Genomic DNA, 26,784 nt, shown 5'->3' with positions numbered 1-26,784 from the left:
GAAAGGCATTAGTGCTATGACAGGGTCTGAAGAAGAAGAAGAAGAAGAAGAAGAAGAAGAAGAAGAAGAAGACGGAAAAAAATATATATAAAAAGAAAAAGAGAGAGAGAGAGAGAGACTGACTTAGTGAGCGAGTGAGTGAGAGAGTGAGAGTGAGTGAGAGTGAATGAGTGAGTGAGTGATTGAGTGAGTGAGTGAGTGAGTGAGTGAGAACAAATGAGTTAAAGCAAGTGAGTGAGAGAGATCGAATGAATGAAAGTCTGAATGACAGAAAGAAAAAAGGATGAAGAAAGAAGCATGAAGAAAAAAAAATGTATATGGAGTTGCTGACATGAGTGCAATCTACAAAGCCGTTGAGGCTGATCCTCATGGGAGGATTATTGCACCAGGACCCTTAGCACTTTTAAAATGCCATTCAATGCCACGGGCTAGATGTAAACTGCAGATGACCATGTTGTGGTAGTTACCATGGATACCCAAGTGATGTGTGAGCTAACACATAGGCCCAACAGATTCCAAGAAGGCCAGAATCACCAGCGGCACCACCATCGATTGTCAGGTCACCCGGATTCAGCAAATACCAGAGTCCAAAATGATGCAGGTTTATACTGTTAATTTTCAGTTTATCGTTACAGTTGGTGTTATTCCATGTCGGAAGGGACGCAGCTACAGCCAGTGGGGTAACTAGAGACAGGCAGGCAGCTATGTGCAACAAAGGTAGGCGTGTTGTTTTCATATGCAGATCTGAAATATTGTCTTATATGCAAGAGGAGGAGTGATGGGGGTTCAGGCAAAAGCCAGGCTATGGATTGCATTGCTAAATGCTCCATCAGAGTGCAATGGTCGCCTGTCCTTTTTTTAAGTGATGATGTGGGTTTAGCCTGTGCTGTATGTATGTATGGGTGGCTGACTGCCACCCACCCAGAAAGTGTATGGGAGGCTGGTTGGCTGCCAGCCTTCCTTCCATTCCTATGAGTAATGTGAGTGCTCATGAAGGGGACATGGTTGGGTCCACCCCTTTCCCGGTTATCCCCTCTAGGCCTTTTGGCTTAGATCAAGTGTAAAAAAAGAAAGGATCTTGCGACAGATCGCATCCTGAGGCACGTTTTTTTTTGTGTGAATACTTGCACTTGGGTGACTTGTGAGCACATACTGATACATACGTTCCCTATCTGGGGACCATAAATTAAATGGATTTTTGAGAAAGGGAGCTGATTTGGAAGCTTGCTTCTGTCGCCCTATGCATTGACCCGATGTGGCAGTATCTTCGGGTAGTGAACAGTGCACCACCCCATTCCAGTGTTAAACAAGAAAGATTCTCATTTAATCCTCCGTGGGTGAGAATTTGAGTTTGAGAATTGGAGACCAAAATGATGAGTTGCACTGACTGGTTTATGAACGTCTATTCATTTAGCGTTTTAATGACCATGTTTGCACACTGATTGGTGTAAAAAAATAAAATAAAACTAAATAATAATAATCTAGCACACCTGTGCAGGTTTGACATGACATGACAGGTAGCTGTCTTGTGGGTGGTGCTGAATCCTGTTAAATGACATGAGGGTCTCATGCCTATACACAAGGGTGTGTCATTGCTGTTGCTTGACCATGCATTGGTTTCTGTGGTCAGTGAATGATAAAAACAAAATTTACCATCCATTGATGGATGGGAAATCCGCCATGAGGCATTTGTTTTTAGAAACTGCTGCTCACAACCAATGTTGCAATGGAGTGTCTCCATCTGCTGGTGGTATTGGAAAGGCATTAGTGCTATGACAGGGTCTGAAGAAGAAGAAGAAGAAGAAGAAGAAGACGGAAAAAAATATATATAAAAAGAAAAAGAGAGAGAGAGAGAGAGACTGACTTAGTGAGCGAGTGAGTGAGAGAGTGAGAGTGAGTGAGAGTGAATGAGTGAGTGAGTGATTGAGTGAGTGAGTGAGTGAGTGAGAACAAATGAGTTAAAGCAAGTGAGTGAGAGAGATCGAATGAATGAAAGTCTGAATGACAGAAAGAAAAAAGGATGAAGAAAGAAGCATGAAGAAAAAAAAATGTATATGGAGTTGCTGACATGAGTGCAATCTACAAAGCCGTTGAGGCTGATCCTCATGGGAGGATTATTGCACCAGGACCCTTAGCACTTTTAAAATGCCATTCAATGCCACGGGCTAGATGTAAACTGCAGATGACCATGTTGTGGTAGTTACCATGGATACCCAAGTGATGTGTGAGCTAACACATAGGCCCAACAGATTCCAAGAAGGCCAGAATCACCAGCGGCACCACCATCGATTGTCAGGTCACCCGGATTCAGCAAATACCAGAGTCCAAAATGATGCAGGTTTATACTGTTAATTTTCAGTTTATCGTTACAGTTGGTGTTATTCCATGTCGGAAGGGACGCAGCTACAGCCAGTGGGGTAACTAGAGACAGGCAGGCAGCTATGTGCAACAAAGGTAGGCGTGTTGTTTTCATATGCAGATCTGAAATATTGTCTTATATGCAAGAGGAGGAGTGATGGGGGTTCAGGCAAAAGCCAGGCTATGGATTGCATTGCTAAATGCTCCATCAGAGTGCAATGGTCGCCTGTCCTTTTTTTAAGTGATGATGTGGGTTTAGCCTGTGCTGTATGTATGTATGGGTGGCTGACTGCCACCCACCCAGAAAGTGTATGGGAGGCTGGTTGGCTGCCAGCCTTCCTTCCATTCCTATGAGTAATGAGAGTGCTCATGAAGGGGACATGGTTGGGTCCACCCCTTTCCCGGTTATCCCCTCTAGGCCTTTTGGCTTAGATCAAGTGTAAAAAAAGAAAGGATCTTGCGACAGATCGCATCCTGAGGCACGTTTTTTTTTTGTGTGAATACTTGCACTTGGGTGACTTGTGAGCACATACTGATACATACGTTCCCTATCTGGGGACCATAAATTAAATGGATTTTTGAGAAAGGGAGCTGATTTGGAAGCTTGCTTCTGTCGCCCTATGCATTGACCCGATGTGGCAGTATCTTCGGGTAGTGAACAGTGCACCACCCCATTCCAGTGTTAAACAAGAAAGATTCTCATTTAATCCTCCGTGGGTGAGAATTTGAGTTTGAGAATTGGAGACCAAAATGATGAGTTGCACTGACTGGTTTATGAACGTCTATTCATTTAGCGTTTTAATGACCATGTTTGCACACTGATTGGTGTAAAAAAATAAAATAAAACTAAATAATAATAATCTAGCACACCTGTGCAGGTTTGACATGACATGACAGGTAGCTGTCTTGTGGGTGGTGCTGAATCCTGTTAAATGACATGAGGGTCTCATGCCTATACACAAGGGTGTGTCATTGCTGTTGCTTGACCATGCATTGGTTTCTGTGGTCAGTGAATGATAAAAACAAAATTTACCATCCATTGATGGATGGGAAATCCGCCATGAGGCATTTGTTTTTAGAAACTGCTGCTCACAACCAATGTTGCAATGGAGTGTCTCCATCTGCTGGTGGTATTGGAAAGGCATTAGTGCTATGACAGGGTCTGAAGAAGAAGAAGAAGAAGAAGAAGAAGACGGAAAAAAATATATATAAAAAGAAAAAGAGAGAGAGAGAGAGAGACTGACTTAGTGAGCGAGTGAGTGAGAGAGTGAGAGTGAGTGAGAGTGAATGAGTGAGTGATTGAGTGAGTGAGTGAGTGAGTGAGTGAGAACAAATGAGTTAAAGCAAGTGAGTGAGAGAGATCGAATGAATGAAAGTCTGAATGACAGAAAGAAAAAAGGATGAAGAAAGAAGCATGAAGAAAAAAAAATGTATATGGAGTTGCTGACATGAGTGCAATCTACAAAGCCGTTGAGGCTGATCCTCAAGGGAGGATTATTGCACCAGGACCCTTAGCACTTTTAAAATGCCATTCAATGCCACGGGCTAGATGTAAACTGCAGATGACCATGTTGTGGTAGTTACCATGGATACCCAAGTGATGTGTGAGCTAACACATAGGCCCAACAGATTCCAAGAAGGCCAGAATCACCAGCGGCACCACCATCGATTGTCAGGTCACCCGGATTCAGCAAATACCAGAGTCCAAAATGATGCAGGTTTATACTGTTAATTTTCAGTTTATCGTTACAGTTGGTGTTATTCCATGTCGGAAGGGACGCAGCTACAGCCAGTGGGGTAACTAGAGACAGGCAGGCAGCTATGTGCAACAAAGGTAGGCGTGTTGTTTTCATATGCAGATCTGAAATATTGTCTTATATGCAAGAGGAGGAGTGATGGGGGTTCAGGCAAAAGCCAGGCTATGGATTGCATTGCTAAATGCTCCATCAGAGTGCAATGGTCGCCTGTCCTTTTTTTAAGTGATGATGTGGGTTTAGCCTGTGCTGTATGTATGTATGGGTGGCTGACTGCCACCCACCCAGAAAGTGTATGGGAGGCTGGTTGGCTGCCAGCCTTCCTTCCATTCCTATGAGTAATGTGAGTGCTCATGAAGGGGACATGGTTGGGTCCACCCCTTTCCCGGTTATCCCCTCTAGGCCTTTTGGCTTAGATCAAGTGTAAAAAAAGAAAGGATCTTGCGACAGATCGCATCCTGAGGCACGTTTTTTTTTGTGTGAATACTTGCACTTGGGTGACTTGTGAGCACATACTGATACATACGTTCCCTATCTGGGGACCATAAATTAAATGGATTTTTGAGAAAGGGAGCTGATTTGGAAGCTTGCTTCTGTCGCCCTATGCATTGACCCGATGTGGCAGTATCTTCGGGTAGTGAACAGTGCACCACCCCATTCCAGTGTTAAACAAGAAAGATTCTCATTTAATCCTCCGTGGGTGAGAATTTGAGTTTGAGAATTGGAGACCAAAATGATGAGTTGCACTGACTGGTTTATGAACGTCTATTCATTTAGCGTTTTAATGACCATGTTTGCACACTGATTGGTGTAAAAAAATAAAATAAAACTAAATAATAATAATCTAGCACACCTGTGCAGGTTTGACATGACATGACAGGTAGCTGTCTTGTGGGTGGTGCTGAATCCTGTTAAATGATATGAGGGTCTCATGCCTATACACAAGGGTGTGTCATTGCTGTTGCTTGACCATGCATTGGTTTCTGTGGTCAGTGAATGATAAAAACAAAATTTACCATCCATTGATGGATGGGAAATCCGCCATGAGGCATTTGTTTTTAGAAACTGCTGCTCACAACCAATGTTGCAATGGAGTGTCTCCATCTGCTGGTGGTATTGGAAAGGCATTAGTGCTATGACAGGGTCTGAAGAAGAAGAAGAAGAAGAAGAAGAAGACGGAAAAAAATATATATAAAAAGAAAAAGAGAGAGAGAGAGAGAGACTGACTTAGTGAGCGAGTGAGTGAGAGAGTGAGAGTGAGTGAGAGTGAATGAGTGAGTGAGTGATTGAGTGAGTGAGTGAGTGAGTGAGTGAGAACAAATGAGTTAAAGCAAGTGAGTGAGAGAGATCGAATGAATGAAAGTCTGAATGACAGAAAGAAAAAAGGATGAAGAAAGAAGCATGAAGAAAAAAAAATGTATATGGAGTTGCTGACATGAGTGCAATCTACAAAGCCGTTGAGGCTGATCCTCATGGGAGGATTATTGCACCAGGACCCTTAGCACTTTTAAAATGCCATTCAATGCCACGGGCTAGATGTAAACTGCAGATGACCATGTTGTGGTAGTTACCATGGATACCCAAGTGATGTGTGAGCTAACACATAGGCCCAACAGATTCCAAAAAGGCCAGAATCACCAGCGGCACCACCATCGATTGTCAGGTCACCCGGATTCAGCAAATACCAGAGTCCAAAATGATGCAGGTTTATACTGTTAATTTTCAGTTTATCGTTACAGTTGGTGTTATTCCATGTCGGAAGGGACGCAGCTACAGCCAGTGGGGTAACTAGAGACAGGCAGGCAGCTATGTGCAACAAAGGTAGGCGTGTTGTTTTCATATGCAGATCTGAAATATTGTCTTATATGCAAGAGGAGGAGTGATGGGGGTTCAGGCAAAAGCCAGGCTATGGATTGCATTGCTAAATGCTCCATCAGAGTGCAATGGTCGCCTGTCCTTTTTTTAAGTGATGATGTGGGTTTAGCCTGTGCTGTATGTATGTATGGGTGGCTGACTGCCACCCACCCAGAAAGTGTATGGGAGGCTGGTTGGCTGCCAGCCTTCCTTCCATTCCTATGAGTAATGTGAGTGCTCATGAAGGGGACATGGTTGGGTCCACCCCTTTCCCGGTTATCCCCTCTAGGCCTTTTGGCTTAGATCAAGTGTAAAAAAAGAAAGGATCTTGCGACAGATCGCATCCTGAGGCACGTTTTTTTTTGTGTGAATACTTGCACTTGGGTGACTTGTGAGCACATACTGATACATACGTTCCCTATCTGGGGACCATAAATTAAATGGATTTTTGAGAAAGGGAGCTGATTTGGAAGCTTGCTTCTGTCGCCCTATGCATTGACCCGATGTGGCAGTATCTTCGGGTAGTGAACAGTGCACCACCCCATTCCAGTGTTAAACAAGAAAGATTCTCATTTAATCCTCCGTGGGTGAGAATTTGAGTTTGAGAATTGGAGACCAAAATGATGAGTTGCACTGACTGGTTTATGAACGTCTATTCATTTAGCGTTTTAATGACCATGTTTGCACACTGATTGGTGTAAAAAAATAAAATAAAACTAAATAATAATAATCTAGCACACCTGTGCAGGTTTGACATGACATGACAGGTAGCTGTCTTGTGGGTGGTGCTGAATCCTGTTAAATGACATGAGGGTCTCATGCCTATACACAAGGGTGTGTCATTGCTGTTGCTTGACCATGCATTGGTTTCTGTGGTCAGTGAATGATAAAAACAAAATTTACCATCCATTGATGGATGGGAAATCCGCCATGAGGCATTTGTTTTTAGAAACTGCTGCTCACAACCAATGTTGCAATGGAGTGTCTCCATCTGCTGGTGGTATTGGAAAGGCATTAGTGCTATGACAGGGTCTGAAGAAGAAGAAGAAGAAGAAGAAGAAGAAGAAGAAGAAGACGGAAAAAAATATATATAAAAAGAAAAAGAGAGAGAGAGAGAGAGACTGACTTAGTGAGCGAGTGAGTGAGAGAGTGAGAGTGAGTGAGAGTGAATGAGTGAGTGAGTGATTGAGTGAGTGAGTGAGTGAGTGAGAACAAATGAGTTAAAGCAAGTGAGTGAGAGAGATCGAATGAATGAAAGTCTGAATGACAGAAAGAAAAAAGGATGAAGAAAGAAGCATGAAGAAAAAAAAATGTATATGGAGTTGCTGACATGAGTGCAATCTACAAAGCCGTTGAGGCTGATCCTCATGGGAGGATTATTGCACTAGGACCCTTAGCACTTTTAAAATGCCATTCAATGCCACGGGCTAGATGTAAACTGCAGATGACCATGTTGTGGTAGTTACCATGGATACCCAAGTGATGTGTGAGCTAACACATAGGCCCAACAGATTCCAAGAAGGCCAGAATCACCAGCGGCACCACCATCGATTGTCAGGTCACCCGGATTCAGCAAATACCAGAGTCCAAAATGATGCAGGTTTATACTGTTAATTTTCAGTTTATCGTTACAGTTGGTGTTATTCCATGTCGGAAGGGACGCAGCTACAGCCAGTGGGGTAACTAGAGACAGGCAGGCAGCTATGTGCAACAAAGGTAGGCGTGTTGTTTTCATATGCAGATCTGAAATATTGTCTTATATGCAAGAGGAGGAGTGATGGGGGTTCAGGCAAAAGCCAGGCTATGGATTGCATTGCTAAATGCTCCATCAGAGTGCAATGGTCGCCTGTCCTTTTTTTAAGTGATGATGTGGGTTTAGCCTGTGCTGTATGTATGTATGGGTGGCTGACTGCCACCCACCCAGAAAGTGTATGGGAGGCTGGTTGGCTGCCAGCCTTCCTTCCATTCCTATGAGTAATGTGAGTGCTCATGAAGGGGACATGGTTGGGTCCACCCCTTTCCCGGTTATCCCCTCTAGGCCTTTTGGCTTAGATCAAGTGTAAAAAAAGAAAGGATCTTGCGACAGATCGCATCCTGAGGCACGTTTTTTTTTGTGTGAATACTTGCACTTGGGTGACTTGTGAGCACATACTGATACATACGTTCCCTATCTGGGGACCATAAATTAAATGGATTTTTGAGAAAGGGAGCTGATTTGGAAGCTTGCTTCTGTCGCCCTATGCATTGACCCGATGTGGCAGTATCTTCGGGTAGTGAACAGTGCACCACCCCATTCCAGTGTTAAACAAGAAAGATTCTCATTTAATCCTCCGTGGGTGAGAATTTGAGTTTGAGAATTGGAGACCAAAATGATGAGTTGCACTGACTGGTTTATGAACGTCTATTCATTTAGCGTTTTAATGACCATGTTTGCACACTGATTGGTGTAAAAAAATAAAATAAAACTAAATAATAATAATCTAGCACACCTGTGCAGGTTTGACATGACATGACAGGTAGCTGTCTTGTGGGTGGTGCTGAATCCTGTTAAATGACATGAGGGTCTCATGCCTATACACAAGGGTGTGTCATTGCTGTTGCTTGACCATGCATTGGTTTCTGTGGTCAGTGAATGATAAAAACAAAATTTACCATCCATTGATGGATGGGAAATCCGCCATGAGGCATTTGTTTTTAGAAACTGCTGCTCACAACCAATGTTGCAATGGAGTGTCTCCATCTGCTGGTGGTATTGGAAAGGCATTAGTGCTATGACAGGGTCTGAAGAAGAAGAAGAAGAAGAAGAAGAAGAAGAAGACGGAAAAAAATATATATAAAAAGAAAAAGAGAGAGAGAGAGAGAGACTGACTTAGTGAGCGAGTGAGTGAGAGAGTGAGAGTGAGTGAGAGTGAATGAGTGAGTGAGTGATTGAGTGAGTGAGTGAGTGAGTGAGAACAAATGAGTTAAAGCAAGTGAGTGAGAGAGATCGAATGAATGAAAGTCTGAATGACAGAAAGAAAAAAGGATGAAGAAAGAAGCATGAAGAAAAAAAAATGTATATGGAGTTGCTGACATGAGTGCAATCTACAAAGCCGTTGAGGCTGATCCTCATGGGAGGATTATTGCACCAGGACCCTTAGCACTTTTAAAATGCCATTCAATGCCACGGGCTAGATGTAAACTGCAGATGACCATGTTGTGGTAGTTACCATGGATACCCAAGTGATGTGTGAGCTAACACATAGGTCCAACAGATTCCAAGAAGGCCAGAATCACCAGCGGCACCACCATCGATTGTCAGGTCACCCGGATTCAGCAAATACCAGAGTCCAAAATGATGCAGGTTTATACTGTTAATTTTCAGTTTATCGTTACAGTTGGTGTTATTCCATGTCGGAAGGGACGCAGCTACAGCCAGTGGGGTAACTAGAGACAGGCAGGCAGCTATGTGCAACAAAGGTAGGCGTGTTGTTTTCATATGCAGATCTGAAATATTGTCTTATATGCAAGAGGAGGAGTGATGGGGGTTCAGGCAAAAGCCAGGCTATGGATTGCATTGCTAAATGCTCCATCAGAGTGCAATGGTCGCCTGTCCTTTTTTTAAGTGATGATGTGGGTTTAGCCTGTGCTGTATGTATGTATGGGTGGCTGACTGCCACCCACCCAGAAAGTGTATGGGAGGCTGGTTGGCTGCCAGCCTTCCTTCCATTCCTATGAGTAATGTGAGTGCTCATGAAGGGGACATGGTTGGGTCCACCCCTTTCCCGGTTATCCCCTCTAGGCCTTTTGGCTTAGATCAAGTGTAAAAAAAGAAAGGATCTTGCGACAGATCGCATCCTGAGGCACGTTTTTTTTTGTGTGAATACTTGCACTTGGGTGACTTGTGAGCACATACTGATACATACGTTCCCTATCTGGGGACCATAAATTAAATGGATTTTTGAGAAAGGGAGCTGATTTGGAAGCTTGCTTCTGTCGCCCTATGCATTGACCCGATGTGGCAGTATCTTCGGGTAGTGAACAGTGCACCACCCCATTCCAGTGTTAAACAAGAAAGATTCTCATTTAATCCTCCGTGGGTGAGAATTTGAGTTTGAGAATTGGAGACCAAAATGATGAGTTGCACTGACTGGTTTATGAACGTCTATTCATTTAGCGTTTTAATGACCATGTTTGCACACTGATTGGTGTAAAAAAATAAAATAAAACTAAATAATAATAATCTAGCACACCTGTGCAGGTTTGACATGACATGACAGGTAGCTGTCTTGTGGGTGGTGCTGAATCCTGTTAAATGACATGAGGGTCTCATGCCTATACACAAGGGTGTGTCATTGCTGTTGCTTGACCATGCATTGGTTTCTGTGGTCAGTGAATGATAAAAACAAAATTTACCATCCATTGATGGATGGGAAATCCGCCATGAGGCATTTGTTTTTAGAAACTGCTGCTCACAACCAATGTTGCAATGGAGTGTCTCCATCTGCTGGTGGTATTGGAAAGGCATTAGTGCTATGACAGGGTCTGAAGAAGAAGAAGAAGAAGAAGAAGAAGAAGACGGAAAAAAATATATATAAAAAGAAAAAGAGAGAGAGAGAGAGAGACTGACTTAGTGAGCGAGTGAGTGAGAGAGTGAGAGTGAGTGAGAGTGAATGAGTGAGTGAGTGATTGAGTGAGTGAGTGAGTGAGTGAGAACAAATGAGTTAAAGCAAGTGAGTGAGAGAGATCGAATGAATGAAAGTCTGAATGACAGAAAGAAAAAAGGATGAAGAAAGAAGCATGAAGAAAAAAAAATGTATATGGAGTTGCTGACATGAGTGCAATCTACAAAGCCGTTGAGGCTGATCCTCATGGGAGGATTATTGCACCAGGACCCTTAGCACTTTTAAAATGCCATTCAATGCCACGGGCTAGATGTAAACTGCAGATGACCATGTTGTGGTAGTTACCATGGATACCCAAGTGATGTGTGAGCTAACACATAGGCCCAACAGATTCCAAGAAGGCCAGAATCACCAGCGGCACCACCATCGATTGTCAGGTCACCCGGATTCAGCAAATACCAGAGTCCAAAATGATGCAGGTTTATACTGTTAATTTTCAGTTTATCGTTACAGTTGGTGTTATTCCATGTCGGAAGGGACGCAGCTACAGCCAGTGGGGTAACTAGAGACAGGCAGGCAGCTATGTGCAACAAAGGTAGGCGTGTTGTTTTCATATGCAGATCTGAAATATTGTCTTATATGCAAGAGGAGGAGTGATGGGGGTTCAGGCAAAAGCCAGGCTATGGATTGCATTGCTAAATGCTCCATCAGAGTGCAATGGTCGCCTGTCCTTTTTTTAAGTGATGATGTGGGTTTAGCCTGTGCTGTATGTATGTATGGGTGGCTGACTGCCACCCACCCAGAAAGTGTATGGGAGGCTGGTTGGCTGCCAGCCTTCCTTCCATTCCTATGAGTAATGTGAGTGCTCATGAAGGGGACATGGTTGGGTCCACCCCTTTCCCGGTTATCCCCTCTAGGCCTTTTGGCTTAGATCAAGTGTAAAAAAAGAAAGGATCTTGCGACAGATCGCATCCTGAGGCACGTTTTTTTTTGTGTGAATACTTGCACTTGGGTGACTTGTGAGCACATACTGATACATACGTTCCCTATCTGGGGACCATAAATTAAATGGATTTTTGAGAAAGGGAGCTGATTTGGAAGCTTGCTTCTGTCGCCCTATGCATTGACCCGATGTGGCAGTATCTTCGGGTAGTGAACAGTGCACCACCCCATTCCAGTGTTAAACAAGAAAGATTCTCATTTAATCCTCCGTGGGTGAGAATTTGAGTTTGAGAATTGGAGACCAAAATGATGAGTTGCACTGACTGGTTTATGAACGTCTATTCATTTAGCGTTTTAATGACCATGTTTGCACACTGATTGGTGTAAAAAAATAAAATAAAACTAAATAATAATAATCTAGCACACCTGTGCAGGTTTGACATGACATGACAGGTAGCTGTCTTGTGGGTGGTGCTGAATCCTGTTAAATGACATGAGGGTCTCATGCCTATACACAAGGGTGTGTCATTGCTGTTGCTTGACCATGCATTGGTTTCTGTGGTCAGTGAATGATAAAAACAAAATTTACCATCCATTGATGGATGGGAAATCCGCCATGAGGCATTTGTTTTTAGAAACTGCTGCTCACAACCAATGTTGCAATGGAGTGTCTCCATCTGCTGGTGGTATTGGAAAGGCATTAGTGCTATGACAGGGTCTGAAGAAGAAGAAGAAGAAGAAGAAGAAGAAGACGGAAAAAAATATATATAAAAAGAAAAAGAGAGAGAGAGAGAGACTGACTTAGTGAGCGAGTGAGTGAGAGAGTGAGAGTGAGTGAGAGTGAATGAGTGAGTGAGTGATTGAGTGAGTGAGTGAGTGAGTGAGAACAAATGAGTTAAAGCAAGTGAGTGAGAGAGATCGAATGAATGAAAGTCTGAATGACAGAAAGAAAAAAGGATGAAGAAAGAAGCATGAAGAAAAAAAAATGTATATGGAGTTGCTGACATGAGTGCAATCTACAAAGCCGTTGAGGCTGATCCTCATGGGAGGATTATTGCACCAGGACCCTTAGCACTTTTAAAATGCCATTCAATGCCACGGGCTAGATGTAAACTGCAGATGACCATGTTGTGGTAGTTACCATGGATACCCAAGTGATGTGTGAGCTAACACATAGGCCCAACAGATTCCAAGAAGGCCAGAATCACCAGCGGCACCACCATCGATTGTCAGGTCACCCGGATTCAGCAAATACCAGAGTCCAAAATGATGCAGGTTTATACTGTTAATTTTCAGTTTATCGTTACAGTTGGTGTTATTCCATGTCGGAAGGGACGCAGCTACAGCCAGTGGGGTAACTAGAGACAGGCAGGCAGCTATGTGCAACAAAGGTAGGCGTATTGTTTTCATATGCAGATCTGAAATATTGTCTTATATGCAAGAGGAGGAGTGATGGGGGTTCAGGCAAAAGCCAGGCTATGGATTGCATTGCTAAATGCTCCATCAGAGTGCAATGGTCGCCTGTCCTTTTTTTAAGTGATGATGTGGGTTTAGCCTGTGCTGTATGTATGTATGGGTGGCTGACTGCCACCCACCCAGAAAGTGTATGGGAGGCTGGTTGGCTGCCAGCCTTCCTTCCATTCCTATGAGTAATGTGAGTGCTCATGAAGGGGACATGGTTGGGTCCACCCCTTTCCCGGTTATCCCCTCTAGGCCTTTTGGCTTAGATCAAGTGTAAAAAAAGAAAGGATCTTGCGACAGATCGCATCCTGAGGCACGTTTTTTTTTGTGTGAATACTTGCACTTGGGTGACTTGTGAGCACATACTGATACATACGTTCCCTATCTGGGGACCATAAATTAAATGGATTTTTGAGAAAGGGAGCTGATTTGGAAGCTTGCTTCTGTCGCCCTATGCATTGACCCGATGTGGCAGTATCTTCGGGTAGTGAACAGTGCACCACCCCATTCCAGTGTTAAACAAGAAAGATTCTCATTTAATCCTCCGTGGGTGAGAATTTGAGTTTGAGAATTGGAGACCAAAATGATGAGTTGCACTGACTGGTTTATGAACGTCTATTCATTTAGCGTTTTAATGACCATGTTTGCACACTGATTGGTGTAAAAAAATAAAATAAAACTAAATAATAATAATCTAGCACACCTGTGCAGGTTTGACATGACATGACAGGTAGCTGTCTTGTGGGTGGTGCTGAATCCTGTTAAATGACATGAGGGTCTCATGCCTATACACAAGGGTGTGTCATTGCTGTTGCTTCACCATGCATTGGTTTCTGTGGTCAGTGAATGATAAAAACAAAATTTACCATCCATTGATGGATGGGAAATCCGCCATGAGGCATTTGTTTTTAGAAACTGCTGCTCACAACCAATGTTGCAATGGAGTGTCTCCATCTGCTGGTGGTATTGGAAAGGCATTAGTGCTATGACAGGGTCTGAAGAAGAAGAAGAAGAAGAAGAAGACGGAAAAAAATATATATAAAAAGAAAAAGAGAGAGAGAGAGAGAGACTGACTTAGTGAGCGAGTGAGTGAGAGAGTGAGAGTGAGTGAGAGTGAATGAGTGAGTGAGTGATTGAGTGAGTGAGTGAGTGAGTGAGAACAAATGAGTTAAAGCAAGTGAGTGAGAGAGATCGAATGAATGAAAGTCTGAATGACAGAAAGAAAAAAGGATGAAGAAAGAAGCATGAAGAAAAAAAAATGTATATGGAGTTGCTGACATGAGTGCAATCTACAAAGCCGTTGAGGCTGATCCTCATGGGAGGATTATTGCACCAGGACCCTTAGCACTTTTAAAATGCCATTCAATGCCACGGGCTAGATGTAAACTGCAGATGACCATGTTGTGGTAGTTACCATGGATACCCAAGTGATGTGTGAGCTAACACATAGGCCCAACAGATTCCAAGAAGGCCAGAATCACCAGCGGCACCACCATCGATTGTCAGGTCACCCGGATTCAGCAAATACCAGAGTCCAAAATGATGCAGGTTTATACTGTTAATTTTCAGTTTATCGTTACAGTTGGTGTTATTCCATGTCGGAAGGGACGCAGCTACAGCCAGTGGGGTAACTAGAGACAGGCAGGCAGCTATGTGCAACAAAGGTAGGCGTATTGTTTTCATATGCAGATCTGAAATATTGTCTTATATGCAAGAGGAGGAGTGATGGGGGTTCAGGCAAAAGCCAGGCTATGGATTGCATTGCTAAATGCTCCATCAGAGTGCAATGGTCGCCTGTCCTTTTTTTAAGTGATGATGTGGGTTTAGCCTGTGCTGTATGTATGTATGGGTGGCTGACTGCCACCCACCCAGAAAGTGTATGGGAGGCTGGTTGGCTGCCAGCCTTCCTTCCATTCCTATGAGTAATGTGAGTGCTCATGAAGGGGACATGGTTGGGTCCACCCCTTTCCCGGTTATCCCCTCTAGGCCTTTTGGCTTAGATCAAGTGTAAAAAAAGAAAGGATCTTGCGACAGATCGCATCCTGAGGCACGTTTTTTTTTGTGTGAATACTTGCACTTGGGTGACTTGTGAGCACATACTGATACATACGTTCCCTATCTGGGGACCATAAATTAAATGGATTTTTGAGAAAGGGAGCTGATTTGGAAGCTTGCTTCTGTGGCCCTATGCATTGACCCGATGTGGCAGTATCTTCGGGTAGTGAACAGTGCACCACCCCATTCCAGTGTTAAACAAGAAAGATTCTCATTTAATCCTCCGTGGGTGAGAATTTGAGTTTGAGAATTGGAGACCAAAATGATGAGTTGCACTGACTGGTTTATGAACGTCTATTCATTTAGCGTTTTAATGACCATGTTTGCACACTGATTGGTGTAAAAAAATAAAATAAAACTAAATAATAATAATCTAGCACACCTGTGCAGGTTTGACATGACATGACAGGTAGCTGTCTTGTGGGTGGTGCTGAATCCTGTTAAATGACATGAGGGTCTCATGCCTATACACAAGGGTGTGTCATTGCTGTTGCTTGACCATGCATTGGTTTCTGTGGTCAGTGAATGATAAAAACAAAATTTACCATCCATTGATGGATGGGAAATCCGCCATGAGGCATTTGTTTTTAGAAACTGCTGCTCACAACCAATGTTGCAATGGAGTGTCTCCATCTGCTGGTGGTATTGGAAAGGCATTAGTGCTATGACAGGGTCTGAAGAAGAAGAAGAAGAAGAAGAAGAAGAAGACGGAAAAAAATATATATAAAAAGAAAAAGAGAGAGAGAGAGAGACTGACTTAGTGAGCGAGTGAGTGAGAGAGTGAGAGTGAGTGAGAGTGAATGAGTGAGTGAGTGATTGAGTGAGTGAGTGAGTGAGTGAGTGAGAACAAATGAGTTAAAGCAAGTGAGTGAGAGAGATCGAATGAATGAAAGTCTGAATGACAGAAAGAAAAAAGGATGAAGAAAGAAGCATGAAGAAAAAAAAATGTATATGGAGTTGCTGACATGAGTGCAATCTACAAAGCCGTTGAGGCTGATCCTCATGGGAGGATTATTGCACCAGGACCCTTAGCACTTTTAAAATGCCATTCAATGCCACGGGCTAGATGTAAACTGCAGATGACCATGTTGTGGTAGTTACCATGGATACCCAAGTGATGTGTGAGCTAACACATAGGCCCAACAGATTCCAAGAAGGCCAGAATCACCAGCGGCACCACCATCGATTGTCAGGTCACCCGGATTCAGCAAATACCAGAGTCCAAAATGATGCAGGTTTATACTGTTAATTTTCAGTTTATCGTTACAGTTGGTGTTATTCCATGTCGGAAGGGACGCAGCTACAGCCAGTGGGGTAACTAGAGACAGGCAGGCAGCTATGTGCAACAAAGGTAGGCGTGTTGTTTTCATATGCAGATCTGAAATATTGTCTTATATGCAAGAGGAGGAGTGATGGGGGTTCAGGCAAAAGCCAGGCTATGGATTGCATTGCTAAATGCTCCATCAGAGTGCAATGGTCGCCTGTCCTTTTTTTAAGTGATGATGTGGGTTTAGCCTGTGCTGTATGTATGTATGGGTGGCTGACTGCCACCCACCCAGAAAGTGTATGGGAGGCTGGTTGGCTGCCAGCCTTCCTTCCATTCCTATGAGTAATGTGAGTGCTCATGAAGGGGACATGGTTGGGTCCACCCCTTTCCCGGTTATCCCCTCTAGGCCTTTTGGCTTAGATCAAGTGTAAAAAAAGAAAGGATCTTGCGACAGATCGCATCCTGAGGCACGTTTTTTTTTGTGTGAATACTTGCACTTGGGTGACTTGTGAGCACATACTGATACATACGTTCCCTATCTGGGGACCATAAATTAAATGGATTTTTGAGAAAGGGAGCTGATTTGGAAGCTTGCTTCTGTCGCCCTATGCATTGACCCGATGTGGCAGTATCTTCGGGTAGTGAACAGTGCACCACCCCATTCCAGTGTTAAACAAGAAAGATTCTCATTTAATCCTCCGTGGGTGAGAATTTGAGTTTGAGAATTGGAGACCAAAATGATGAGTTGCACTGACTGGTTTATGAACGTCTATTCATTTAGCGTTTTAATGACCATGTTTGCACACTGATTGGTGTAAAAAAATAAAATAAAACTAAATAATAATAATCTAGCACACCTGTGCAGGTTTGACATGACATGACAGGTAGCTGTCTTGTGGGTGGTGCTGAATCCTGTTAAATGACATGAGGGTCTCATGCCTATACACAAGGGTGTGTCATTGCTGTTGCTTGACCATGCATTGGTTTCTGTGGTCAGTGAATGATAAAAACAAAATTTACCATCCATTGATGGATGGGAAATCCGCCATGAGGCATTTGTTTTTAGAAACTGCTGCTCACAACCAATGTTGCAATGGAGTGTCTCCATCTGCTGGTGGTATTGGAAAGGCATTAGTGCTATGACAGGGTCTGAAGAAGAAGAAGAAGAAGAAGAAGAAGAAGACGGAAAAAAATATATATAAAAAGAAAAAGAGAGAGAGAGAGAGAGACTGACTTAGTGAGCGAGTGAGTGAGAGAGTGAGAGTGAGTGAGAGTGAATGAGTGAGTGAGTGATTGAGTGAGTGAGTGAGTGAGTGAGAACAAATGAGTTAAAGCAAGTGAGTGAGAGAGATCGAATGAATGAAAGTCTGAATGACAGAAAGAAAAAAGGATGAAGAAAGAAGCATGAAGAAAAAAAAATGTATATGGAGTTGCTGACATGAGTGCAATCTACAAAGCCGTTGAGGCTGATCCTCATGGGAGGATTATTGCACCAGGACCCTTAGCACTTTTAAAATGCCATTCAATGCCACGGGCTAGATGTAAACTGCAGATGACCATGTTGTGGTAGTTACCATGGATACCCAAGTGATGTGTGAGCTAACACATAGGCCCAACAGATTCCAAGAAGGCCAGAATCACCAGCGGCACCACCATCGATTGTCAGGTCACCCGGATTCAGCAAATACCAGAGTCCAAAATGATGCAGGTTTATACTGTTAATTTTCAGTTTATCGTTACAGTTGGTGTTATTCCATGTCGGAAGGGACGCAGCTACAGCCAGTGGGGTAACTAGAGACAGGCAGGCAGCTATGTGCAACAAAGGTAGGCGTGTTGTTTTCATATGCAGATCTGAAATATTGTCTTATATGCAAGAGGAGGAGTGATGGGGGTTCAGGCAAAAGCCAGGCTATGGATTGCATTGCTAAATGCTCCATCAGAGTGCAATGGTCGCCTGTCCTTTTTTTAAGTGATGATGTGGGTTTAGCCTGTGCTGTATGTATGTATGGGTGGCTGACTGCCACCCACCCAGAAAGTGTATGGGAGGCTGGTTGGCTGCCAGCCTTCCTTCCATTCCTATGAGTAATGTGAGTGCTCATGAAGGGGACATGGTTGGGTCCACCCCTTTCCCGGTTATCCCCTCTAGGCCTTTTGGCTTAGATCAAGTGTAAAAAAAGAAAGGATCTTGCGACAGATCGCATCCTGAGGCACGTTTTTTTTTGTGTGAATACTTGCACTTGGGTGACTTGTGAGCACATACTGATACATACGTTCCCTATCTGGGGACCATAAATTAAATGGATTTTTGAGAAAGGGAGCTGATTTGGAAGCTTGCTTCTGTCGCCCTATGCATTGACCCGATGTGGCAGTATCTTCGGGTAGTGAACAGTGCACCACCCCATTCCAGTGTTAAACAAGAAAGATTCTCATTTAATCCTCCGTGGGTGAGAATTTGAGTTTGAGAATTGGAGACCAAAATGATGAGTTGCACTGACTGGTTTATGAACGTCTATTCATTTAGCGTTTTAATGACCATGTTTGCACACTGATTGGTGTAAAAAAATAAAATAAAACTAAATAATAATAATCTAGCACACCTGTGCAGGTTTGACATGACATGACAGGTAGCTGTCTTGTGGGTGGTGCTGAATCCTGTTAAATGACATGAGGGTCTCATGCCTATACACAAGGGTGTGTCATTGCTGTTGCTTGACCATGCATTGGTTTCTGTGGTCAGTGAATGATAAAAACAAAATTTACCATCCATTGATGGATGGGAAATCCGCCATGAGGCATTTGTTTTTAGAAACTGCTGCTCACAACCAATGTTGCAATGGAGTGTCTCCATCTGCTGGTGGTATTGGAAAGGCATTAGTGCTATGACAGGGTCTGAAGAAGAAGAAGAAGAAGAAGAAGAAGAAGACGGAAAAAAATATATATAAAAAGAAAAAGAGAGAGAGAGAGAGACTGACTTAGTGAGCGAGTGAGTGAGAGAGTGAGAGTGAGTGAGAGTGAATGAGTGAGTGAGTGATTGAGTGAGTGAGTGAGTGAGTGAGAACAAATGAGTTAAAGCAAGTGAGTGAGAGAGATCGAATGAATGAAAGTCTGAATGACAGAAAGAAAAAAGGATGAAGAAAGAAGCATGAAGAAAAAAAAATGTATATGGAGTTGCTGACATGAGTGCAATCTACAAAGCCGTTGAGGCTGATCCTCATGGGAGGATTATTGCACCAGGACCCTTAGCACTTTTAAAATGCCATTCAATGCCACGGGCTAGATGTAAACTGCAGATGACCATGTTGTGGTAGTTACCATGGATACCCAAGTGATGTGTGAGCTAACACATAGGCCCAACAGATTCCAAGAAGGCCAGAATCACCAGCGGCACCACCATCGATTGTCAGGTCACCCGGATTCAGCAAATACCAGAGTCCAAAATGATGCAGGTTTATACTGTTAATTTTCAGTTTATCGTTACAGTTGGTGTTATTCCATGTCGGAAGGGACGCAGCTACAGCCAGTGGGGTAACTAGAGACAGGCAGGCAGCTATGTGCAACAAAGGTAGGCGTATTGTTTTCATATGCAGATCTGAAATATTGTCTTATATGCAAGAGGAGGAGTGATGGGGGTTCAGGCAAAAGCCAGGCTATGGATTGCATTGCTAAATGCTCCATCAGAGTGCAATGGTCGCCTGTCCTTTTTTTAAGTGATGATGTGGGTTTAGCCTGTGCTGTATGTATGTATGGGTGGCTGACTGCCACCCACCCAGAAAGTGTATGGGAGGCTGGTTGGCTGCCAGCCTTCCTTCCATTCCTATGAGTAATGTGAGTGCTCATGAAGGGGACATGGTTGGGTCCACCCCTTTCCCGGTTATCCCCTCTAGGCCTTTTGGCTTAGATCAAGTGTAAAAAAAGAAAGGATCTTGCGACAGATCGCATCCTGAGGCACGTTTTTTTTTGTGTGAATACTTGCACTTGGGTGACTTGTGAGCACATACTGATACATACGTTCCCTATCTGGGGACCATAAATTAAATGGATTTTTGAGAAAGGGAGCTGATTTGGAAGCTTGCTTCTGTGGCCCTATGCATTGACCCGATGTGGCAGTATCTTCGGGTAGTGAACAGTGCACCACCCCATTCCAGTGTTAAACAAGAAAGATTCTCATTTAATCCTCCGTGGGTGAGAATTTGAGTTTGAGAATTGGAGACCAAAATGATGAGTTGCACTGACTGGTTTATGAACGTCTATTCATTTAGCGTTTTAATGACCATGTTTGCACACTGATTGGTGTAAAAAAATAAAATAAAACTAAATAATAATAATCTAGCACACCTGTGCAGGTTTGACATGACATGACAGGTAGCTGTCTTGTGGGTGGTGCTGAATCCTGTTAAATGACATGAGGGTCTCATGCCTATACACAAGGGTGTGTCATTGCTGTTGCTTGACCATGCATTGGTTTCTGTGGTCAGTGAATGATAAAAACAAAATTTACCATCCATTGATGGATGGGAAATCCGCCATGAGGCATTTGTTTTTAGAAACTGCTGCTCACAACCAATGTTGCAATGGAGTGTCTCCATCTGCTGGTGGTATTGGAAAGGCATTAGTGCTATGACAGGGTCTGAAGAAGAAGAAGAAGAAGAAGAAGACGGAAAAAAATATATATAAAAAGAAAAAGAGAGAGAGAGAGAGAGACTGACTTAGTGAGCGAGTGAGTGAGAGAGTGAGAGTGAGTGAGAGTGAATGAGTGAGTGAGTGATTGAGTGAGTGAGTGAGTGAGTGAGAACAAATGAGTTAAAGCAAGTGAGTGAGAGAGATCGAATGAATGAAAGTCTGAATGACAGAAAGAAAAAAGGATGAAGAAAGAAGCATGAAGAAAAAAAAATGTATATGGAGTTGCTGACATGAGTGCAATCTACAAAGCCGTTGAGGCTGATCCTCATGGGAGGATTATTGCACCAGGACCCTTAGCACTTTTAAAATGCCATTCAATGCCACGGGCTAGATGTAAACTGCAGATGACCATGTTGTGGTAGTTACCATGGATACCCAAGTGATGTGTGAGCTAACACATAGGCCCAACAGATTCCAAGAAGGCCAGAATCACCAGCGGCACCACCATCGATTGTCAGGTCACCCGGATTCAGCAAATACCAGAGTCCAAAATGATGCAGGTTTATACTGTTAATTTTCAGTTTATCGTTACAGTTGGTGTTATTCCATGTCGGAAGGGACGCAGCTACAGCCAGTGGGGTAACTAGAGACAGGCAGGCAGCTATGTGCAACAAAGGTAGGCGTATTGTTTTCATATGCAGATCTGAAATATTGTCTTATATGCAAGAGGAGGAGTGATGGGGGTTCAGGCAAAAGCCAGGCTATGGATTGCATTGCTAAATGCTCCATCAGAGTGCAATGGTCGCCTGTCCTTTTTTTAAGTGATGATGTGGGTTTAGCCTGTGCTGTATGTATGTATGGGTGGCTGACTGCCACCCACCCAGAAAGTGTATGGGAGGCTGGTTGGCTGCCAGCCTTCCTTCCATTCCTATGAGTAATGTGAGTGCTCATGAAGGGGACATGGTTGGGTCCACCCCTTTCCCGGTTATCCCCTCTAGGCCTTTTGGCTTAGATCAAGTGTAAAAAAAGAAAGGATCTTGCGACAGATCGCATCCTGAGGCACGTTTTTTTTTGTGTGAATACTTGCACTTGGGTGACTTGTGAGCACATACTGATACATACGTTCCCTATCTGGGGACCATAAATTAAATGGATTTTTGAGAAAGGGAGCTGATTTGGAAGCTTGCTTCTGTCGCCCTATGCATTGACCCGATGTGGCAGTATCTTCGGGTAGTGAACAGTGCACCACCCCATTCCAGTGTTAAACAAGAAAGATTCTCATTTAATCCTCCGTGGGTGAGAATTTGAGTTTGAGAATTGGAGACCAAAATGATGAGTTGCACTGACTGGTTTATGAACGTCTATTCATTTAGCGTTTTAATGACCATGTTTGCACACTGATTGGTGTAAAAAAATAAAATAAAACTAAATAATAATAATCTAGCACACCTGTGCAGGTTTGACATGACATGACAGGTAGCTGTCTTGTGGGTGGTGCTGAATCCTGTTAAATGACATGAGGGTCTCATGCCTATACACAAGGGTGTGTCATTGCTGTTGCTTGACCATGCATTGGTTTCTGTGGTCAGTGAATGATAAAAACAAAATTTACCATCCATTGATGGATGGGAAATCCGCCATGAGGCATTTGTTTTTAGAAACTGCTGCTCACAACCAATGTTGCAATGGAGTGTCTCCATCTGCTGGTGGTATTGGAAAGGCATTAGTGCTATGACAGGGTCTGAAGAAGAAGAAGAAGAAGAAGAAGAAGAAGACGGAAAAAAATATATATAAAAAGAAAAAGAGAGAGAGAGAGAGACTGACTTAGTGAGCGAGTGAGTGAGAGAGTGAGAGTGAGTGAGAGTGAATGAGTGAGTGAGTGATTGAGTGAGTGAGTGAGTGAGTGAGAACAAATGAGTTAAAGCAAGTGAGTGAGAGAGATCGAATGAATGAAAGTCTGAATGACAGAAAGAAAAAAGGATGAAGAAAGAAGCATGAAGAAAAAAAAATGTATATGGAGTTGCTGACATGAGTGCAATCTACAAAGCCGTTGAGGCTGATCCTCATGGGAGGATTATTGCACCAGGACCCTTAGCACTTTTAAAATGCCATTCAATGCCACGGGCTAGATGTAAACTGCAGATGACCATGTTGTGGTAGTTACCATGGATACCCAAGTGATGTGTGAGCTAACACATAGGCCCAACAGATTCCAAGAAGGCCAGAATCACCAGCGGCACCACCATCGATTGTCAGGTCACCCGGATTCAGCAAATACCAGAGTCCAAAATGATGCAGGTTTATACTGTTAATTTTCAGTTTATCGTTACAGTTGGTGTTATTCCATGTCGGAAGGGACGCAGCTACAGCCAGTGGGGTAACTAGAGACAGGCAGGCAGCTATGTGCAACAAAGGTAGGCGTGTTGTTTTCATATGCAGATCTGAAATATTGTCTTATATGCAAGAGGAGGAGTGATGGGGGTTCAGGCAAAAGCCAGGCTATGGATTGCATTGCTAAATGCTCCATCAGAGTGCAATGGTCGCCTGTCCTTTTTTTAAGTGATGATGTGGGTTTAGCCTGTGCTGTATGTATGTATGGGTGGCTGACTGCCACCCACCCAGAAAGTGTATGGGAGGCTGGTTGGCTGCCAGCCTTCCTTCCATTCCTATGAGTAATGTGAGTGCTCATGAAGGGGACATGGTTGGGTCCACCCCTTTCCCGGTTATCCCCTCTAGGCCTTTTGGCTTAGATCAAGTGTAAAAAAAGAAAGGATCTTGCGACAGATCGCATCCTGAGGCACGTTTTTTTTTGTGTGAATACTTGCACTTGGGTGACTTGTGAGCACATACTGATACATACGTTCCCTATCTGGGGACCATAAATTAAATGGATTTTTGAGAAAGGGAGCTGATTTGGAAGCTTGCTTCTGTCGCCCTATGCATTGACCCGATGTGGCAGTATCTTCGGGTAGTGAACAGTGCACCACCCCATTCCAGTGTTAAACAAGAAAGATTCTCATTTAATCCTCCGTGGGTGAGAATTTGAGTTTGAGAATTGGAGACCAAAATGATGAGTTGCACTGACTGGTTTATGAACGTCTATTCATTTAGCGTTTTAATGACCATGTTTGCACACTGATTGGTGTAAAAAAATAAAATAAAACTAAATAATAATAATCTAGCACACCTGTGCAGGTTTGACATGACATGACAGGTAGCTGTCTTGTGGGTGGTGCTGAATCCTGTTAAATGACATGAGGGTCTCATGCCTATACACAAGGGTGTGTCATTGCTGTTGCTTGACCATGCATTGGTTTCTGTGGTCAGTGAATGATAAAAACAAAATTTACCATCCATTGATGGATGGGAAATCCGCCATGAGGCATTTGTTTTTAGAAACTGCTGCTCACAACCAATGTTGCAATGGAGTGTCTCCATCTGCTGGTGGTATTGGAAAGGCATTAGTGCTATGACAGGGTCTGAAGAAGAAGAAGAAGAAGAAGAAGAAGAAGACGGAAAAAAATATATATAAAAAGAAAAAGAGAGAGAGAGAGAGAGACTGACTTAGTGAGCGAGTGAGTGAGAGAGTGAGAGTGAGTGAGAGTGAATGAGTGAGTGAGTGATTGAGTGAGTGAGTGAGTGAGTGAGAACAAATGAGTTAAAGCAAGTGAGTGAGAGAGATCGAATGAATGAAAGTCTGAATGACAGAAAGAAAAAAGGATGAAGAAAGAAGCATGAAGAAAAAAAAATGTATATGGAGTTGCTGACATGAGTGCAATCTACAAAGCCGTTGAGGCTGATCCTCATGGGAGGATTATTGCACCAGGACCCTTAGCACTTTTAAAATGCCATTCAATGCCACGGGCTAGATGTAAACTGCAGATGACCATGTTGTGGTAGTTACCATGGATACCCAAGTGATGTGTGAGCTAACACATAGGCCCAACAGATTCCAAGAAGGCCAGAATCACCAGCGGCACCACCATCGATTGTCAGGTCACCCGGATTCAGCAAATACCAGAGTCCAAAATGATGCAGGTTTATACTGTTAATTTTCAGTTTATCGTTACAGTTGGTGTTATTCCATGTCGGAAGGGACGCAGCTACAGCCAGTGGGGTAACTAGAGACAGGCAGGCAGCTATGTGCAACAAAGGTAGGCGTGTTGTTTTCATATGCAGATCTGAAATATTGTCTTATATGCAAGAGGAGGAGTGATGGGGGTTCAGGCAAAAGCCAGGCTATGGATTGCATTGCTAAATGCTCCATCAGAGTGCAATGGTCGCCTGTCCTTTTTTTAAGTGATGATGTGGGTTTAGCCTGTGCTGTATGTATGTATGGGTGGCTGACTGCCACCCACCCAGAAAGTGTATGGGAGGCTGGTTGGCTGCCAGCCTTCCTTCCATTCCTATGAGTAATGTGAGTGCTCATGAAGGGGACATGGTTGGGTCCACCCCTTTCCCGGTTATCCCCTCTAGGCCTTTTGGCTTAGATCAAGTGTAAAAAAAGAAAGGATCTTGCGACAGATCGCATCCTGAGGCACGTTTTTTTTTGTGTGAATACTTGCACTTGGGTGACTTGTGAGCACATACTGATACATACGTTCCCTATCTGGGGACCATAAATTAAATGGATTTTTGAGAAAGGGAGCTGATTTGGAAGCTTGCTTCTGTCGCCCTATGCATTGACCCGATGTGGCAGTATCTTCGGGTAGTGAACAGTGCACCACCCCATTCCAGTGTTAAACAAGAAAGATTCTCATTTAATCCTCCGTGGGTGAGAATTTGAGTTTGAGAATTGGAGACCAAAATGATGAGTTGCACTGACTGGTTTATGAACGTCTATTCATTTAGCGTTTTAATGACCATGTTTGCACACTGATTGGTGTAAAAAAATAAAATAAAACTAAATAATAATAATCTAGCACACCTGTGCAGGTTTGACATGACATGACAGGTAGCTGTCTTGTGGGTGGTGCTGAATCCTGTTAAATGACATGAGGGTCTCATGCCTATACACAAGGGTGTGTCATTGCTGTTGCTTGACCATGCATTGGTTTCTGTGGTCAGTGAATGATAAAAACTAAATTTACCATCCATTGATGGATGGGAAATCCGCCATGAGGCATTTGTTTTTAGAAACTGCTGCTCACAACCAATGTTGCAATGGAGTGTCTCCATCTGCTGGTGGTATTGGAAAGGCATTAGTGCTATGACAGGGTCTGAAGAAGAAGAAGAAGAAGAAGAAGAAGAAGACGGAAAAAAATATATATAAAAAGAAAAAGAGAGAGAGAGAGAGAGACTGACTTAGTGAGCGAGTGAGTGAGAGAGTGAGAGTGAGTGAGAGTGAATGAGTGAGTGAGTGAGTGAGTGAGAACAAATGAGTTAAAGCAAGTGAGTGAGAGAGATCGAATGAATGAAAGTCTGAATGACAGAAAGAAAAAAGGATGAAGAAAGAAGCATGAAGAAAAAAAAATGTATATGGAGTTGCTGACATGAGTGCAATCTACAAAGCCGTTGAGGCTGATCCTCATGGGAGGATTATTGCACCAGGACCCTTAGCACTTTTAAAATGCCATTCAATGCCACGGGCTAGATGTAAACTGCAGATGACCATGTTGTGGTAGTTACCATGGATACCCAAGTGATGTGTGAGCTAACACATAGGCCCAACAGATTCCAAGAAGGCCAGAATCACCAGCGGCACCACCATCGATTGTCAGGTCACCCGGATTCAGCAAATACCAGAGTCCAAAATGATGCAGGTTTATACTGTTAATTTTCAGTTTATCGTTACAGTTGGTGTTATTCCATGTCGGAAGGGACGCAGCTACAGCCAGTGGGGTAACTAGAGACAGGCAGGCAGCTATGT

The 26,784-nt window shown here is 43.3% G+C and overlaps 15 pseudogenes; all 15 read left to right on the top strand.

Moving 5' to 3' along the window:
* Positions 1-1,028: 1,028 nt before the first annotated feature.
* On the top strand, positions 1,029-1,292 carry LOC130287256 (U2 spliceosomal RNA; annotated as a pseudogene).
* Positions 1,293-2,765: 1,473 nt separating this feature from the next.
* On the top strand, positions 2,766-3,030 carry LOC130288106 (U2 spliceosomal RNA; annotated as a pseudogene).
* Positions 3,031-4,503: 1,473 nt separating this feature from the next.
* LOC130287254 (U2 spliceosomal RNA) lies at positions 4,504-4,767 on the top strand (annotated as a pseudogene).
* Positions 4,768-6,244: 1,477 nt separating this feature from the next.
* LOC130287252 (U2 spliceosomal RNA) lies at positions 6,245-6,508 on the top strand (annotated as a pseudogene).
* A 1,485-nt stretch (positions 6,509-7,993) lies between these two features.
* Positions 7,994-8,257, top strand: LOC130287251 (U2 spliceosomal RNA; annotated as a pseudogene).
* Positions 8,258-9,736: 1,479 nt separating this feature from the next.
* On the top strand, positions 9,737-10,000 carry LOC130287250 (U2 spliceosomal RNA; annotated as a pseudogene).
* Positions 10,001-11,476: 1,476 nt separating this feature from the next.
* On the top strand, positions 11,477-11,740 carry LOC130287249 (U2 spliceosomal RNA; annotated as a pseudogene).
* Positions 11,741-13,214: 1,474 nt separating this feature from the next.
* LOC130287248 (U2 spliceosomal RNA) lies at positions 13,215-13,478 on the top strand (annotated as a pseudogene).
* Positions 13,479-14,948: 1,470 nt separating this feature from the next.
* LOC130287533 (U2 spliceosomal RNA) lies at positions 14,949-15,212 on the top strand (annotated as a pseudogene).
* Positions 15,213-16,690: 1,478 nt separating this feature from the next.
* On the top strand, positions 16,691-16,954 carry LOC130287247 (U2 spliceosomal RNA; annotated as a pseudogene).
* Positions 16,955-18,430: 1,476 nt separating this feature from the next.
* On the top strand, positions 18,431-18,694 carry LOC130287246 (U2 spliceosomal RNA; annotated as a pseudogene).
* A 1,474-nt stretch (positions 18,695-20,168) lies between these two features.
* LOC130287521 (U2 spliceosomal RNA) lies at positions 20,169-20,432 on the top strand (annotated as a pseudogene).
* Positions 20,433-21,902: 1,470 nt separating this feature from the next.
* Positions 21,903-22,166, top strand: LOC130287245 (U2 spliceosomal RNA; annotated as a pseudogene).
* A 1,474-nt stretch (positions 22,167-23,640) lies between these two features.
* On the top strand, positions 23,641-23,904 carry LOC130287244 (U2 spliceosomal RNA; annotated as a pseudogene).
* Positions 23,905-25,380: 1,476 nt separating this feature from the next.
* Positions 25,381-25,644, top strand: LOC130287242 (U2 spliceosomal RNA; annotated as a pseudogene).
* The last annotated feature ends 1,140 nt before the right edge of the window (positions 25,645-26,784 follow it).

Source organism: Hyla sarda, chromosome 8 (genome assembly GCF_029499605.1).
Source record: "Hyla sarda isolate aHylSar1 chromosome 8, aHylSar1.hap1, whole genome shotgun sequence".
Classification (NCBI taxonomy): domain Eukaryota; kingdom Metazoa; phylum Chordata; class Amphibia; order Anura; family Hylidae; genus Hyla; species Hyla sarda.
The sequence above is the reverse complement of the archived record's forward strand: the minus strand, read 5'-3'. Positions and strand labels throughout refer to the sequence as shown.